Raw genomic sequence first — 18,926 nt, forward strand, 5'->3', positions numbered from 1 at the left:
TTAACAGCATCCCTGGCCTCTACTCACTAGATTCCACTAGTAGCTCCCTTAAATGGTGACAATAAGAAAAAAAATGTGTCTAAACATTGCCAAATGTCCCCTGGAGGCAAAATTTCCCCAGTCTGAGAGCAACTTATGTAGGATTAATTTTGCCCCACCACTGCGGCAAGATCCTTCTGAATATTCTATTCAATGCCTCATGAGGCTTTGCAGCCTGACTGGTGGAATTGAGCATTGTTGCTAGTGCTGTGTGAGTGCTGGGTGCTTGCTCTCGCTAATCTTTCAGGGTGAGTCTTTCCCCAGCCTCAGGGGGTTTCCTTACATTCATATGCTGACCAGGACTCTACCGAATACATCAGGGGACCCCATGAATATCTCACCTCTCTGCTACTCTGTTCTGCAAATTCTAGCTGCTTGGTCCCCCAAGATTCCCAACTGAATCTTTTTGATTTAAGGAGTCTGCTGGTCTCCGCTTGCATCCACTCTCCCTGGGCTACAATCTGGAAACTCTCCCAGGGCAGTAACTTTGAAAATCATGGGGCCTACCTTGTTTGTTTCCTGCCTCTCAGTGATTATTGGTATCCTTTGTATTCTGTTATCCACCATGGGTTTCAAATGTGTTTTTCATTTGGTAGATAAAAATGGTGTTTATATTTTATTTAAAACTTTTGTTTCATTTTTACTAGTTGAGGTTGATTTTTTTTAGTCATATTCTTTTTTTTTTTTTTTGAAAGGTCTTGCTCAATTGACCAGGCTGGAGTGCAGTGGCATGATCTCGGTTCACTGCAACCAGGGTTTGCGTGATCCTCATGCCTCAGCCTCCTAGGTAGCTAGGACTATAGGTGTGTGCCACCACGCCTGGCTAAGTTTTGTATTTTCAGTAGAGATGGGGTTGGCCAGGCTGGTCTCGAACTCCTGGCCTCAAGTGATCCATTAACCTTGGCCTCCCATGGTGCTGGGATTATAGGTGTGAGCCACCACACCCAGCTAGCCATATTCTTTGTTATTGAATTGTATGAACTCTTAATATATTGAAGATATTAATCCTTTGTCTATCACATTAGAGGCAAATCCCCCCTCTGCTCAGTTTGACACTTATCTTTCAATTTAGATTTTTTTAAAACAAATAAGTTAAAATTTTTATGTAGTCAAATCCATTGATCTTTTTTTTTGTAATCCTATTCCTGCAGGCTTTATATTTAAAAAGTCCTTGCCATTCAGACATTAAATAAATGTATTTTCTTCTGAGTTTTTCTTTTAATGGTTTAATTAAAATTCTTATCTCTCCAGTCCAGATAGAATTTATCAGTGAATGGAGAGTTGAAACGAGTATCTTCATGGATTTCCACCTCCCGCACCCCGCAAATAACATCCTGTTTCCCCAACACCTTTTGTGGAATCGCTCCTCCTTTGCTCACTGGAGTTTTTTACAGAATCATTTAATACACCTTGGGTTCCTGTGTAGCAGGAAGATCTATGTCTGTAGCAGCCATTCTGTTTCCCAGGTCTAAGCTGAGCATCTGTTCTCAGGCCTGAGGTATTTTTGGACTTACACATCTCAGTGCACTGATGATGTTCTACAGAATTGCCAGCATTTCCCTCTTCCTTGGCCAAAGAGCTCCAGGTGGGAACAGGGTGTGGACACCTACAAGTGCCATAATGGGAGCTGTTTGCAGTAGCCACCGATCCTCAGACACCTCAACCGTGGTCACTTTCTTGTAGGATTAATAAAACGATCTGCTTCACATGGCAGCTCTTTCATACCAGCACATGCGTTCACACACACACAAGCATGGTGCTATCTTGTCAGCTTATCACCCTCTCTGCCTGTCACTCTTTATCAGTTGACGAGCCAAAGTAGGGAGAAGGTGAGAAGAGAGATTGCTGGTGCGTATGAAACTGTCAAAAATCTAAATATAGGTCATGTGACTGACTAAAACTCATCACCACAAATTCCATCCCTCCTTAGCACATTTTCTCCGATCTGCATCTCTAATCTGCTCGTAGCCCCTTCACTCATGTTTCCTTTAATTTTTCTACCTTTCTGATGACCTCCTCGCAGCAGGGGTATGTAAAACTTCACAAGAATGTAGTGGCTATAGGACTCTTCACCAATACTCTGATTTTTATTCCTTTTGCACAGAGCAGGATTAAATTCAGGCATTTTCCAGTGGCATGCTTGGCCAGAGAAATATGAGCAGAAGATTGAAGAATTAGTGTGTTATTTGATATAAAGCTCGAGTTTTAGAGCATTCAGATGGCTGACTGCTCCATCAGCTTGTGTCCCAGTATGAGTAGAACCTCAAGACAATAATGAAAAACATGACATGCAAGGGAGAAAGCAATCTTTGTTGTTTGAAGCCACCGGGATTTGAAGGATGTTTGTTCCAAGGGGCATCTAGTCGAATCTGACTGATATGTCGCATACTCTATGTTCAAAACAAGTGAATGGGCATCTGGTTTCTGAGACATGTAGATGTATCTGTACCTGGACATGTTATCATTTTCATCTCCGAAGAAACTGGGCAGGGTGGAGTGGTCAAGTATGGAGAATGGCTTCCTCCTTCCCCATCCAATCAGTGGAGCTGCAGAGAGCTCCCAGCCCATCAGTGACAACAATAGAAACAAACATTTTAAACCTGACTGTCCTTGTCCCTTGGATACAAAGCACCATGGTTGCTTTTCTTAGTACTGGCCAGGAAGAAAATCATAGCCTTAGTCTCCTGTGGCTCAACTCTCAGTTTGGCCTTTATGATAGACACTTAGGGTTAGTATACCAGGATGTAAAGTTCACTTCATGTTCATGTTTCAAATGATCTTGCAATTTTTTGCACTTCCCTAGCAGGTGTTCTGTGAAAGCAGGGCAAGGAATAAAGAAATTCCAAGCAGATGCTTAATCAGTGGTGAGTGCTGACATTTCTACATCTTATCTCAGGTCTAAAGCAAGGGTCAGCCTATTTAATTTTGGTTTCAGTTGGCCCTTTGCAATCTGGAGATCTTTTTCATTTGCCCCCTTGTCTATAGTGTTATAGCCAATAACCTGATTAGGTAAATTCTTCAGCTCAGATTGTGGAATGGGTGGTCATTTCTTACTTTGATGAGTTATCTCAAGGATATTTCATAATTTGGATTTGAAAATATTTTATTGTGCCTTATTGATTCTAGCGTTCATATTCTAATGCTTTTGGCCCATTTTTTTTGCCATCCACTCCGGTCTTTGCTGTGTTTAAGCCTCACTGATGGGCACTAATTGGGTGGAAGGTCAATGTAAATCAGGTACTAGGCTGAATTGAAGTCAATTTTTAAAGAAATATATTTTAAATGCAAACAGAAACTCAAACTAAATTTTCACAAAGTTCTGACAGAAGACTTCCAAGTAGAAATCCTGCTGAGCTGCTGTATTGATGAGATAAAACTCATTTATAATTAGAAACCCTGTTTGCATACAAATAGTTAATGGGTTAAAGCCCTTAAAAACGATTTGCTCTCTTCCAGAGATTGAGTGTGCTCCTGCAATCATGCACAGTCTAATCAGCTGTTTTGCAGAGCATCTTCGCATCGGCCACACTGAACCCCAGTCTAACCTACATAGAAGTGTAACAAAGACAGTTCATACATTCTGAAGAAATAAAATGTTATTGAATGAATCCAGGTGTTTTTGAAATAGTAATTGAGTTTTAAAAATAATCTCCTGGGGACGGGGTGTGGTGGCTCATGCCTGTAATCCCTGCACTTTGGGTGGCTGAGGTGGGCAGATCACCTGAGGTCAGAAGTTCAAGACCAGCCTGGCCAACAAGGTGAAACCCCATGTCTACTAAAAATACAAAAATTAGCCGGCCATGTTGGTGTATGCCTGTAATCCCAGCTACTAGGGAGGCTGAGGCACGAGAATCGCTTGAACCCGGGAGGTGGAAGTTGCAGTGAGCTGACATTGCGCCACGGCACTCCAGCCTCAGTGACAGCCTGGGTGACACACTCTGTTTCAAAAAAAAAAAAATCCTGGGGCCAGGTGCAGTGGCTTACATCTGTAATCCCAGCACTTTGGGAGGCAGAGGCAGGAGAATCACTTGAACCTGGGAGTTTGAGATCAGCCTGGGCAACATAGCAAGACCCCATCTACACAGAAAAAAAGAAAGTCCTGATTTACCCATTTCATCCTAGAGGACAGGAAAAGAGCAGAAATCTCCATTAAGAAGCTTCTGTCACCTACGGAATGAGTTGTTTGAAATAGAAATTACATCACAGGAATTCTAGAAAATAATATTTTATATGAAGCTTTGGACGTGGACTGAAATCGCATCCTACAATCGTGACCTTATCACATAACTCTAGATGCCATTCATGTAGAGTACAGTGTGAATGGCGTCCCGTTAGACTTGAGCCAGTGTAGGTATAATGCTGTTGGAACTCGATACATACTTGCCTGAGCTATGGATGCTAGAACATGTGTGGCTCTTGCTCTTTTAGTTGACAAGATTGCAGCCATGCTTCATGACTCAGATCGAACGTCATTTCTTTCAAGCCTTCCTATTTCCGCTGTTTTTATGGGTCATGGTTTCAGCAGGAAACAGATGCATACACAAATTGGGTAATTTGAGGACAGTTTACAAAGGGGTTATTTACAAAGGTATAGGCAGGGCATATGGAAATTACAAAGGATCAACTGCCAGACCTTTGAGCTTGTAAAACGTCAGGGCCTGAAAAGGCAAAGGAACAGTGCAGTCACTAGGACCTGGTGCCAGTAACTGTAAGGGGGCAACCACTAAACAGAAACTGACACCTTTATGGCCAAGACACAGTGGCCAATAGAGGGGAAGCTGGGGAATTGAATATCCCAACTCTGCTCCACAACCTTTCTCCCACCATAACCCTCATTAGCTGAACCCAGCTGGAAGTAAGAGTTGGGCAAGGGGGCCTGCTAATGCAGTCCGAAGAGGTTAGTGTATTATTTATCTATTGCTTTATAACAAATGATTCCAAAACTTAGTAGCTTAAAATAGCAAACTTCACCTCATAGTCTCTGTGGAGCAGGAATTTGGATAGCTAGATTTTGGTTCAGTGTCTCTTGAGAGGTTGCCTTTAAGAAGTCAGCTGAGGCTACCGTCATCTGAAGGCTAGAGAATTTGCTTCCAAGATCCCTCACTCATCTGGCTTTTGGCTAGAGGCTTTAGTTTCGTATCACAGGGGGCTCCTCTAGAAGGTTACATGGGTGTCCTCATGACATGGCAGCTTGCTTCCCCCAGAGCAGGTGATCTAAGAGAGAGCAACTAAGAAGTTGTGATATGTATGATGATCTAGTCTTGAGAGTCACATACCATCATGTCTGACACAGACCAGCCCTCATATAACATGGGGTGGGGGGTGTTATTCAGGAGCAGGACAACCAGAGGGCAGAGATCACTAGGTGCCATCTTGGAGGCTGATTATCACAACCAGCCTACCTGTAGGATGCAGACGGTTGAAACTAGATATAGAAATGCCGACAGAAGACATCCAGCACACCCCCAAGTAGAAGTACCCGTTTATACTCTGATCACATAATAAACTACCCATATCTTGACTGCAGCACCAATTATATTGCTTCAAATTTGTTGTTTATCTATCTGTCTCTCTGGAATGTAACCTCCTTGAAGAGAACTGTCTTATTCTTCCTTATGTCTTTGGTGTTTACACAGCACCAGGCTTATGATGGTTCCCCCAAATACTTGAAGTTTTTATTTTTTTATTCTTAAAAATATCTCTTTCATAATTTATTATATTGGTTACATGTTGAAATGATATTCTAAATATACTGAGTTATATAAAATACATTATTAAAATCAATTTTACCTACTGATTTTAAATGATTTAAATTTGGTTGTAAAATTTAACATTATATGTGTGGTATATGTTATTATAACATATTATTATATTTTTATTGTATAGTCCTACCTTATTGATTTTGTATTCAATTCTGTTTCTGAGTTATTTTTTCACATTCTCTGGATAACACATATTTCAAAGTTCAGAAATACTTCCTTAGTATTAACATTCTCAGTAGTGAATAGTCTTTCTAGAAAGAATTGTGTGATGATCAATATTATTTTTGAAATAGTTGTATTATTAGTCGTTCTTAAAATGTTCATCATCTCGCTAGCACTTTTATAGAATGTTATAGGACTTGTGAAGCTCTGGAATCTGAATTTTGGTTCTTTTAAAGGTGCTTTATCTGTGTAGATGGTTGTTAAATTGGTGTCCTTGCCAGGGAGACCATTGGTGGAGCCTTCTAGTTCACCACCTTGCTCTGCCTCCAGTTCGAAGTCTTGAATGAATGAAATCTAATAGCAGTCTCTTCATGGTCTACAGTCAGTGACGAGGGCTCTCTTTCATCTTTCTTCAACCCCTTCATCTTCCCTGCAGTTGCCCAGTGCTGTCAAAATACCTTTGTGTCAATTGGAAAATTGACCTAATATGCGAATGCATACATCAGATGTTAGTGACTGTTAAATCCTAGAGTATTTGCATATAACTATTTTTAATTTTAAAAAGGGAAAGATGAGCTGGAGTATTAGCAGCCCATTACTTAATAATCCCCATGTCATTCCTCTAAGTTCTCTGTTAACTATTTTGGCTCAAGTTCTATCTCCCCTTGATAAGACTTGGGCACTCCATACTTGTGCGTCAAAGATATCTTGATGTGAAGTGCCCATCTGAAGGGGAAGGACGGTGCCTGTCCAGTTGTAGAAGGAAGTTTCTTGGGTACATAGTACAGCCCTTAAAAGCCTTAATGGGTGCAGCACACCAACATGGTACATGTATACATATGTAACAAACCTGCACGTTGTGCACATGTACCCTAGAACATAAAGTTAAAAAAAAAAAAAAAAAGCCTTGGGCTTTGATTCTTTAATTGAACAAAATTAAATAACCTGAGAAATGATGAAGATTTGCCTGTGCTTTTTCTGGTGCTTCATAGAGGGATACTATTTCAGACCTCAAATATGCATTTTCTTCATGTTCCTTGTTGAAATTATCTGCAAATTCTACGTAAAAAGGGATTACTTTATCACCAGCAAAGGTATCACATGTATTTCCATAAAAACACCTGTTCTGTATTTTGGCCAGTATCAGTTCAAGTTCCAAATATATAAAATAAATAATATATAAATAAACAAATATATATATGTGTGTGATAACATTTTTAAAAATCTTGGTATCTTCAGCTCCTAAACTTCTCTTTATGTCAAAATTATTTATCAAAACTGTTTATTTAAAACAGTGAGATACCATGATGCACCTATTAGAACAGCCAAAATCCAGAACACTGATACCACCAATTTCTGGTGAGGATGTGGAGCAACAGGAACCCTCATTCACTGCAGGTGGAAATGCAAAATGGTACAGCCACTTTGGAAGACAGTTTGGTGATTTCTTACAAAATGAAACATACTCTTACCATATGATTCAGTAATCGTGCTTCTTGGTATTTACCCAAAGGAGTGGAAAACGTATGTCCACGCAAAAACCTGCACATGCATATTTATAGCAGCTTTATTTGTAATTGACAAAACTTGGGCGCAATCAAGATGTCCCTCAGTAGGTTAATGGTTAAACTGTGATACATCCAGATGACGGAATGTTATTCAACACTAAAAAGAAATGAGTGATCACACCATAAAAAGACATGGAGGAAACTTAAACAGTGATTACTAAGTGAAAAAAGCTAGTCTGAAAAGGCTACTTACTCTATAATTCTGAATACATGACATTCTGGAAAAGGCAGATCCGTGGAGAAAATAAAAAGATCAGTGGTTGCCATGGGGTTAGCATGAGGGAGAAATGACTAGGAATCCAGGGGATTTTTAAGGCAGTAAAACTACTGTGCATGATACTCTAATAGTGAATATATGTCATTATACATTTGTCCAAATCCATAGAATGTACAACACCAAAGCTGAGCCCTAATGTAAACTATGGACTGTGGGTGATAATGCTGTGTCAGTGCAGGTTCATCAAATGTAATAACGTACCTCTCTGGTGGGAGACGTTGACAACGGGGGAGGCTATACATGTGTGGGGGCAAGGGATATATAGAAAATCTTTGTACTTTCTGCTCAATTTTGCTAGCCGGACATGGTGGCTCACGCCTATAATCCCAGCACTTTGGGAGGCTGAGGCGGGCAAATCACTTGAGGTCAGGAGTCCGAGACAAGCCTGGCCAACATGGTGAAACCCTGTCTCTACTAAAAATACAAAAATTCGCTGGGCGTGGTGGTGGGTGCCTATAATCCCAGCTACTGGGGAGGCTGAGGCAGGAGAATCCCTTGAACCTGGGAGGCGGAGATGGCAGTGGGCTGAGATCACACTACTGCACTGCAGCCTGGGCGACAGAGCGAGACTCTGTCTCAAAACAAAAACAAAAACAAAATTTTTGCTGTGAAACTAAAAGTGCTCTGCAAAATAAATTCTCTTAAGAAAAAGGGTTGGGCTATAAATATTTTACTAAAGCAAAGCAAGAGGTTCTAATGCCCCAGAGGAGAGATTTCTAATGAGGGACTTGAGGCTCTGTCATGATGTAGGGAGGTTATGGGGGAAGATTCTTGAGGCTGGAGAAGCTCCCCTGGAGCCTGGGGGGTGGCCGCTTCCACATATGTCCAGAACCACCTGAGATGTCTCCATCACTTTTGCATTTATTAGCTGTGCTGTCTGTCTCCTTGGCATCACCACTACCCCTAAGATCTCTGCAGAGGAAAAGCTAGGAAATATATTTCTCAGAATCTCCTTCCCCTGAATGGTCTTGGGTTGGAGTTTCCCAAAGAAAGGCAAGGTGAGACTGGGGAGGCTGCAGTAGGCAGTGGTAAGATCCAGGGCAAGGCCCTAGAAAGCTCTCGAATAGTGGTTTTCAAACTTGAGCTGTATCAGAAGCACCCAGACAACTTGATAAAGCACAGACTGCTAGAGCCCATCCTTGGAGTGTATGATTCAGTAGGCCTAGGGTAGGGCCTCAGATTTACATTTCTAGCAATTTCCAAAGTGATGTTGATGCTGCTGGTTCCCATACCCACTAGAAAATCACAGTTTTAGAAAAATAGCTCCTTCAATGCTTCCATTTCCTTGAATTAAGACTCATGATGTAGAGAACACATAGCATGACCCCTGTTTTCCAGAGTAAACTTGGCCAATATTCAGTGCACAGAACTTTCCAGAGTGCTTAAGTCTCCCCAAGAAGCACGATTACTGAATCATACGGTAAGAGTGCTTAAGTTTAGAGAAGGGAATCAGGCAGGCTGGCATTGCTTCCAGGACCTATGTGGTTTCAATCTCCATGAGGCAAGGCCCCTGCTGCCATGCTGGTCTTCAGCTTCCAGTGGGGAAGGGACACTTGGGCCTCTTGCAGCCGGGCACTTTTGACTCTTTGCTCATTGACACTCCCCAGCTCTATGGAACATGCCAGGGCAGGACAAAGCCTCCAACTACTGGCCCTGGAAGACAGCTGTGTCAGTCTATTTGCACTGCCATAAAGAACATACCTGAGGCTGGGTAATTTATAAAGAAAAGAGATTTAATTGTCTCATGGTTCTGCAGGCTGTACAGGAAGCATGGCTTCAGCACCTGCTTCTGGTGAGACCTCAGGAAGCTTCCAATCATGGTGGAAGGCGAAATGGGAGCAGGCATGTCACACGGCAAGACAGGAGCAAGACAGAGAAGAGGGAAGTCCCAGACTCTCTCTAAATAACCAGATCTTGTGTGAGCTCAGAGAGAGAACTCTCTCATTATCACGATGGCATGAAGTCATTCATGATGGATCTGTCCCCATTACTCAAACACCTCCCACCAGACTCTACCTCAAACACTGGGGATCACATTTCAACATGGGATTTGGAGGGGACACACATCCAAGCCATATCAACAGCCCAGGGAGTTGCCCTGAGTCACAGCTGATAATAGGTCTGCTGTGATGGCGGGGACATGCATGGCTGGCAGCAGGCAACGTGACATCCAGTTGCTGTTGCAGTGGACGAGGTGACTGCAAGCAGCTGTGTATAAATAAGAACAAAGTTGCTTCTAAGCAAAGGCCTGGATTTGTGGTGAGGCTAAGAGGCTGAGTCACCTGTGAGCCACCTCAAGAGCTCTGCCGTGGCAGCTGCGGGACTTGAGCACCACATGGAAGGGGCTGCCAGCCTTACACAGGTGTCTGGGGCCACAACTGATAGAAAGGACGGTCAGAATACCCAATATTTGCGAATCTCTAAGTGGCCTTTTCTGAAAAAGAAAGAAAAACTTTACAGGTAAAGAAACAGACTCAGAGGCTAAGCAGCATGACCAGAGTCAGTTAGTGGCAGAGTCAGGACCATGACCAAGTCCTTTAACTCTGAATTCCATGTTCAGACTAGCTGCCTGCAGTCCCCTCTGGGAACCCTGGCTCCAGGACAAAGGCACAAAGGGGACCACGGGGAGACACCACGTGCTTAGGCATCGTGGAAGAGGGAGCACCTTTTCCAGGTCCCACCTTGGACACTGTATATCTCACCTGTTGAACTACTCAGGTTATCTTTTCATTGTTTGTAATGTTAAATTTTGAAATAATTATAGATTCAGAGTAATTTCACCCAACTTCGCCCAGCTGGTGCATCTTACATAGCTACAGAACAACGTGAAAAGCAGGGCAGGTTGTCTTGAAAGGAGCAGTTTCTCTCACAAATGTCCTCCAAGCCCTAAGACGCAGGCATTTAGAAAATCCAGTAATTGCTGTCATTTTCATTATCAGTTAAATGAGTCCCCTAATGTTTCAGAACTGCAGATGACATGAGATGTCCCTGCTGGGGAGAAAAACTTGATCCCATTGGCAAACCAGCTCCTGAGATTTGTATCAAGTCCTCTGCATCTCGCAGCTACCTTGTGTCTCCTCTACTGAAAAGTGGCTGGAACGTTCAGACCTTCTACTAATGGCAAATTCTGAGGTTAGTAGATATGGTAAGATTGGCAGACCTCTCTGGAATTGTTTATATAGCAGAGAAAACAGAATTTTAGAGTCAGGCAAATCTGAGTTTTAATCCTTATAATCAATCATGCATTAAGTATTGACATTTCTTCTAACATTGTCTTAAAATGTTAAGGAAAATTTTAAATAATTTCTTGTAACTTAACTTTTAAAATACGTCTGTTTTATTATGCCGACTAGATTATAAACTGCTAAATCACATGTTTTGCTTTTTTTTTTTTTTTTTTTTTTGCATTTGCCCCTATGGTTTGATGATTAGATCTAGAAACACTGACATGATTGTTGAAACACAGATAGGCTGGCTTCAAAACACTGAAATTCAATGACTATGCAAGGTATCATCCACCAATTTGTAGTTATTAAAAAAATAAACTCACTGGTAAGCAAAGCAGGTGTGTCACCTTAGAAGTGGAATGTGAATGTTGATTTGGAGTTTGGTAATCAGTGTAATATTGTCCACCTTAAAAATCATTTTCTTGGGTCAGGCATGGTGACTCATGCCTGTAATCTCAGCACTTTGGGAGGCCGAGGCGGGCGGATCACCTAAGGTCAGGAGTTCAAGACCAGCCTGGCCAACATGGAAACCCCGTCTCTACTAAAAATACAAAAGTTAGCCGGCCATGGTGGTGGGTGCCTGTAATCCTAGCTACTCAGGAGACTGAGGCAGGAGAATTGCTTGAACCTGGGAGGCGGAGGTTGTAGTGAGCTGAGACTGTGCCAATGCACTCCGGCCTGGGCAACAAGAGTGAAACTCCATTTCAAAAAACAAAAAAAAACCCATTTTCTTGTGCTGTAGGTTTAAATATTAAGAACCCACAACATGAAGACATTTGAAGATCTCAGATGAGATCTCTTGGTGAGTTTCAGGTCTCCTAAGAATTATGTTATATCCCTAAGGATACACGTGGTTTTCACAGTTATTATGTGCTAGATGAAAGACACAAAACAACTGTTATGGACTATCTGTGTCACTCCAAAATTCATATGTTAGAATCTAACCCCCAATGTGATCACGATGCAGCCTTGAGAGGTAATTATGTCATGTGGGTGGAGCCTTCATGAATGGGACCAGTGCCCTTATAAGAAGAGGCCAGAGGGGTAGCTCACTCTCTTTCCACCATCTGAGTATACAGTGAGAAGACTGCAGTCTGCAACCCAGAAGGGAGCCTTCCCCAGAATCTAACCATGTTGGTGCCCTGATCTCAGGCTTCCAGCTTCCAGAACTGTAAGAAATAAATGCTGTGTATGAGCCATCCAGACCTTGTTATAGAAGTCTGAACTAAGACAACAACTATACCAACCTTAAAAAAATATGCTGGAAGTTTTTTTTTTTTTTTAAGGGAAAAATAGGATTGGTTCCAGTGCTCTAAATAATGACAGGAATTGCTAAATACAAGCTATAGGTATTTATTGAACAGACGTGAGCTATACAAGGGTATGCCTTGTGTGTATACAGGTTGCCTTTGTTTGTTTAATATTTTATCATAAAACATCCATGTTATAATGTTGTATATGGAAACAACAGTGCCAGGTAGAAGGTGGATGGGCAATGGAAAATGGGTTACAGAAAATATACTAAAGCAAGATGTTTCCATCAAAACCAAGCTATTAATGTTTGGGTTTGGCAGTGAGCTTTTGTCTATCAAACAAGGCTTTGGGTTCAGGTAGCACAGAGAAAACACCTATAGACAGGAACCAGAGGCATACTACTTCAATCACAATTAATGTCGATATTGCATACATGTTCTTGATAATGTATATTGTAGCCAGCTTCTGTGGTCATGGCTGCTATTATCCCTGCCTTTTTCCCTGTTTGAAAAGAATCTTCTCAGCAGAGCTAGAGTCAGTAGAGAGTGTGTTTTATGTTATTGTGTTTGTGCTGGTGTCATTTGTGCTACGGGTAATTACTCAGTTGTTTCAACCAGCAATGTGATTTCCAACACCAAAACATTATCATTTATAGAAATAGGTAATCCTGATATTGGTGCCTTAGGTTCCTAATCTTTCAATGCTAATGATCCCTAAGCAATTTCAAAAGAGATCACTTTGCTGGTTATAAAAACAATGATGCCGAGTATGGATTATGACTGTTCCTTGTATGACTCGAAAGCTTTTCACCCATGTGTTTGCCGTGACCTGTGTGAGAGCCTCATAAAATTATTCAATGCTTTCCCAGTAATGTTTAGGATAACCTGAGTGAATTCTTTGTTCATCTGAGGGTGGGAAGGTGTTTTCATAGCTTGCATGGTTCTTTTTTTTTTTTTTTTTTTTTTAATTTTTTGAATTTCCAGCTTTTCTGCCCTGCTTTTTCCCCATCTTTGTGGTTTTATCTGCCTTTGGTCTTTGATGCTTGCATGGTTCTTGACAACCATACTTGTATTTGGACAATCAAAAGTTGTGTGTTCTTTGCTTTGTGCCATCATGAAGAATTTCAGAAAGAGACGTGATTTGACCTTAGTGTTTTAAATGGGCATGGTCCTGCTGCCAAGTTCGGCAAAACAGCAGCTACTGCTGTCTGATGTACTCTGAAAGCCCGATCAGTCAGATCAGCCCATTAGAGACCTGACCTCATGGACCCGCTTGCAGGGTGGCGGCTGGATGATGGGCTGATGTGAGGACAACTGCTCCATCGTGCTCAGCGCTGCTGAGTTGCACTGCATGAGGAACCAAGCTCAGTTTTATTTCCCTGCCCTTCTGCAAACAATTATTCTAGCAACATACACTAGGCATCCAGAAAATAGTATGAAATGGATTTTGATGTTTTTGGGCTTGGATTAATTTGCTTCACTGTAGCCCTTGAACTCTTGAAACAGAAGTATCAAGAACCTGCTATTCTCTTAGTGGGCTTTGACCATGTGGTGCCCCAGAAGTTATCTCCAAATATACTTCAAAATATCAGGCAGAGGTGTCCTGTCTAAAGTTACTATGTGCCATATACCTGTTATGGTGGCCACCAGCAGCATCTTTCTGACTACCCTGAATGTTCACAATGATGCTTGAGAAAGGATGAAAGAGGCAAAATATGCGGTGACTATATTGAGTGTCTCTTGGGAACTTTGTTCTTTTCACTGGATCGTCTTTAGAGCCTTCAGTGAACTAGCTCACCTTCCACCATTTGTTTCTTACATGCATATTACCCACGACACCTGGCCAAATTGAGCCTGGTATACTTCTTTTGTTGTAATCGAAAGGATGTCAGAACAAAGTTCCATGTTTAGGGTCTGGATGTGTGAACAATAGGCATTCCCAAGAGCACCCTCAGTTCTCTCCTGGGTATCAACAAGAAATCCTCGCCGTGAAGACTGAATGACACCAAGTACCGTAGCTCAATGGACTTCATGGCACTTGGGGGAACTTAGGCTTTTGTTTTGTTAGACTGTCTTTTGTTTTTCAGCTTGTGTGTTCATTGGAAATTCAGAGATAAGGCATTTGTGAACTAGGGATCTAGAAAACTTGTCACCAGATGACACATCTATTTTGGGGGCTGGCGAGCTCCAGGTGGCCTGATTGCTTGTCTTGGGCTCCCCCCACTGCTGGGACTCCATGCATATAGTCTCAGCTAATGTGGAACATGGAGGGTGCCTATCCTGAAGGTGGGTTCCTTCTGGGATGCCACCTGTGCAACCAAGTGAGTCCCATCTGGGTTTGATGCAAATTCTACAATGTCACACAGTTTGGGTTATAGTATAGGCTGTATTGGGAAGATGAAAAACTAACATAGGCCAAGGGTTGTTGAGAGAGAGAAGGCACTGTTTCCTGATTCCCTCATTATCCCAGGGAGGTGTGTGAGGCCAGGGCACCATTCCAGTGTTTGGACCCCACACTCTAGGGGATTCCATTTTTTACAGGGCATTTAAGAGAAAGTACCCCAAGTCAGTGGGGGAAAACACACTCATTATCTGGCAGCTGGCAGTCTGGATTTGGGCTGCCAACTGTAGGTAGGAGTTGTCTGGGAATGTTAGCCGCCCAGACCTCGAGACATTGGGGCTGAAGGAAGTTATGCACCCCATTTCTGGAAGGAGGACATTACTCATCCCATGGGAAGCTAATTCCTTGCATGCAGCCCTATCTGCTGATTCCAGCTAACTTGTTCAGGCCACCCAGAGATAGTTCCTAGGGCTACATTCAGATGACTCTGGTAATCACCCCACAGGGCCATATAACCATGGTTTAACAATAAAGAGTAGGACAGAAAGACAAGAATTACTTTGACCCCAGTTAATTACATCCATCTAGTTTTATGCCATTTTGACCATTAATTGAGCAGAAAAGAAACATTGAAGGAAAGAAAAATATTCAAGCACCCTAAGCAGACTTGTGATCACCTGGAATACTATGTAATAATTTTAGATCAATGGCTCTGCAAATATTTAATGAGCAACTACTATGTGTCTAACACTGTGCTAGGTATTGGGGTGAAACAGTCTCTGATCTTAAGGACCCATAGTCCAGTGTACCCCACAAGAATATAATAAATATTCATGACTGATGATTAATGATGCTGAATTACATTGTTTGAATCTTAGGGTAAGAGTGATAAAATAAAAAAGAAATATTGCATTAGGTGTAACTTTTCTCTCTGGGTGTAGCTCAGAAACTCTGCTTGCATTAATATTATGGTAAAATCTAATTGCTGGTAACAGCCACAGGCAGTAGTGTGCTGCAGCCAGTTTGCACCAGCCCACAAGAACCAATTACTAGATTTTCAGCAATTTTGTGAGCCAGTTGGTAAACATAGCTGTTATAAAAATTAAATTATATAAACTTACAATTAAATAAATTATACTAAAGACAAAGACAGTAATATTTAAAATTCATCTCTTCTTAAACATTTTAGTGCATTTTACTTTTATCTGTGCTCTTAAGGTAATCTACATTGCCTGCATCTGAGTGGTAGAAATGTCATATAATGCTGTGCTATTGCATATCTCTTCTCAACTCTGCATTCAGTGATGGCACCGTTGTAGTTTCAAATCGTCTGTCATGTAGTATTTACACCGTGGAAATCAGCAGACACCACAAATTAGGGCTTGATTTACTACCAAAGCTGAAAAAAAATTAGTTTAATGAATACAATTAATACAAGGGTAAAAAATAGTTTAACAGAAGATCACATATCAGGTTTAATGACAATAGATTTATTGGGAAAAAACTGGATTGGGATAAAATTCCACTTGTCAAGTCACAGTCGAATTGCAGTTCTAGGTTGGCTGTGGTGTGATGGTTAATTTTATGTGTCAGCTTGACTGGGCCATGGGATGCCCAGATAGCTGGTAAAATATTACTTCAGGGTATGTCAGTGAGGGTGTTACTGGAAGAGATTGGTATTTGAAATAGTAGACCGAGAAGATGGCCCTTCCTCTGTGGGTGGGCCTCATCCGATCTGTTGAGGATCGGAACAGAACAAAAAGGTAGAGGAAAGCTGGAGGAACTCTGCCTGACTGCTTCAGCTGGGACATTGATCTTCTCCTGCCCTCACTGCTTCTGGGTCTCAGGCCTTCAGACTTGGACTGGAATCTACACCATAAACTCTTGACTTCCAGGCCTTCAAATGACACCACCATCTTTCCTGGGTCTCCAGCTTGCAGGTGGCAGGTCATTGGACTTCTCAACCTCCATAAGCATGTGAGCCACTGTGTTAAAATGAGTCTGTCCATCTATCTGTCTATCTATCATCTACCTATCTATCTCATCTTTTTATCCATCTAGAGTTTCTATCTAGGTAGACAGAGAGCTCTGAGTATCTAGATAGATAGAGAAGTAATATTCTATAAGTTCTGCTTCTCTGGAGAGCCCTAATACCTAAGAGTTTGGCAAAAATCAATGGAAACATTCTGTGAGAATAAATTAGCTCTATGAAATTGACAATAAATAACATTATTTGTATATTGTACACTATACATCCTTTATTGAAATTTATAACAAACATATATATTTACACATTTTTCTTTTTTTCAGTTTACTGTACATGTATTTACTGTAACACCACTGAGTATAAGCCCATCATTGAAGCTGATAGCAGGAGACAGGCTGTTAAGACAGAGGTGATTTCCTCAAATGAGATGGAGGGAAGGAGACAGTCACTGCTGCCCTGCTGGAAGGAGAGCCCTCTTCACCCTTGTTCTCCTGGTCCTTTCTCCTTAGCAGCTCACCAGAGCTCCCTGACATCCACCTCTTAGGGTGTAGAGACTGTAAAGGTGTCTTTCCTTTGATCGTGAAGACAAAATGGGATTAGAAACACTTTAATTTTAGTGCAAATGATTGTGGAAAATCCTTCGAAGTCTTCATATTCTTTTCTCATAAGTATGCTGTATTAGTTTGCTAGGGCTGTGGTAACAAAATACTGTGAATTACAAGGCTTAAACCACAGAAATGTATTTACCCAGTTCTGGAGGCTGGAAGTCCAAGGTCAGGCTGTCAGCATGGTTGGCTGATTCCTTCTAAGGCTCTGAGGAAGAATCTGTTTCCTGCTTCTCCCCTAGCTTCTGGTGGTTTTATGGCAATGTTTAGTGTTGCTTGGCATCACCCAGATCCCTGCCTTCATCTTCTCATAGGTGAAGGAGGAGTTGATCCAATCCTCTGTCATCCCTGTCCAAATTTCCTGTTTTATAAGGACACGATTAGATTATGTTAGGGGTCATGCTAATGACCACATCATAACTTGATCATATGCAAAGATCCGATTTCCAAATAAGGTCACATTCACAGATACTGGGGGTTAGGACTTCAATCTGTTTTTGGTGGACACATTTCAACCCATAGCATTTGCTCAATGAACACTGAAAATAAAGCTGAACTCCAAGCGATAGGAAATTGGTGCTTGGAGTCACAAGGTAGTTTGATGAAATTACAAATTATTGTATAGCTAAAGGTGACCATGTGAAGCAGAGGCTGCTGGTGATCCCCTAAATCCAATTCTTGACTTTTTGCATAATAGTAGCATTATTAGCTGGACCACAGCCATCAAAATAAATATTTGATTTCCAAGTCCCCCTTGCAGTTAACTGCAGTCATGTGATAGCTTCTAGTACATTTAGGAGGTGTGGTTTGCCTCCTTCCTGCCTATTCCGATCCTATTGCTTGGAATACAGCTGTGATGGTTGACGCGCCATCTTGGATGATTTGGATGGAGGCCACTCCCTGAGAATGGCAGAGGAGAAAGCTGGAAAGCACTAGGGTTCCCCAAGAAGCTTGCGAAACAGCTGCCACATCCACCCCAGATGCTCCCCCTCTCCACTTTAAAGTGAAAGAGAAGAGAAGCAACCTTCCCTCTTGATTAAACCCTTTTTATTTTGGGTCTGTCTCACTTTTTGACAAATACGTATTTTGAATTTGTTCTACTTCACCAAAGATATTCAGTGGCTCTCGCATAGCTATAATTATGTGCCTATTTGTCGTTTCTCTCCTTACATCTTAACGGGGAGCATGGTTTAAAGGAGTGATTTTTAACCAGAGCAATTTTGCATCCCCTGGGTAACGTCTGACACTGTCTAGAGATATACTCAATTGTCACATTTGGGGGAGAGATTCTACTGCTGTATGGTGGGTAGACAGGATGCGCCTAAACATCCTACTATGCATAGCGTATGCATAGTAGGATGTTTCTTCTATGCCCCACATCAAAGAACGATCTATCCCCAAACTGTCAACAATGCAGAGGTTGAGAAACCCCAGTTTAAAGGGAAAAAGCATAGACTTTGTAACCACGCTGGCGTGGGTTCAAATCCTGGCCCTGCTAGTTATCAATGTGACCTTGGTTACATGGGTCTCTACTTGTGCAATTTGTGTCCAGAATTGGTGGGTTGTTGGTTTCCAATGACTTCAAGAATGAAGCCACGGACCCTCGCGGTGAGTGCTACAGTTCTTAAAGATGGTGTGTCCAGAGTTTGTTCCTTCAGATGTTCAGATTCAGCCACAGTTTCTCCTTCTGGTGGGTTCATGATCT

At 41.8% G+C, this 18,926-nt stretch overlaps 1 long non-coding RNA gene across 1 annotated transcript in view; it reads left to right on the forward strand.

Moving 5' to 3' along the window:
* The window catches only part of LOC112425915 (uncharacterized), a 137,167-nt gene that overhangs the window by 16,098 nt on the left and 102,143 nt on the right, over window positions 1-18,926 (forward strand). The window contains exon 2 of the long non-coding RNA XR_011614641.1: window positions 10,773-10,940. This is a non-coding gene — a long non-coding RNA (uncharacterized lncRNA). The remainder of the gene's footprint in view (window positions 1-10,772; window positions 10,941-18,926) is intronic.

This window comes from Macaca nemestrina, chromosome 16, assembly GCF_043159975.1.
Source record: "Macaca nemestrina isolate mMacNem1 chromosome 16, mMacNem.hap1, whole genome shotgun sequence".
NCBI lineage: Eukaryota > Metazoa > Chordata > Mammalia > Primates > Cercopithecidae > Macaca > Macaca nemestrina.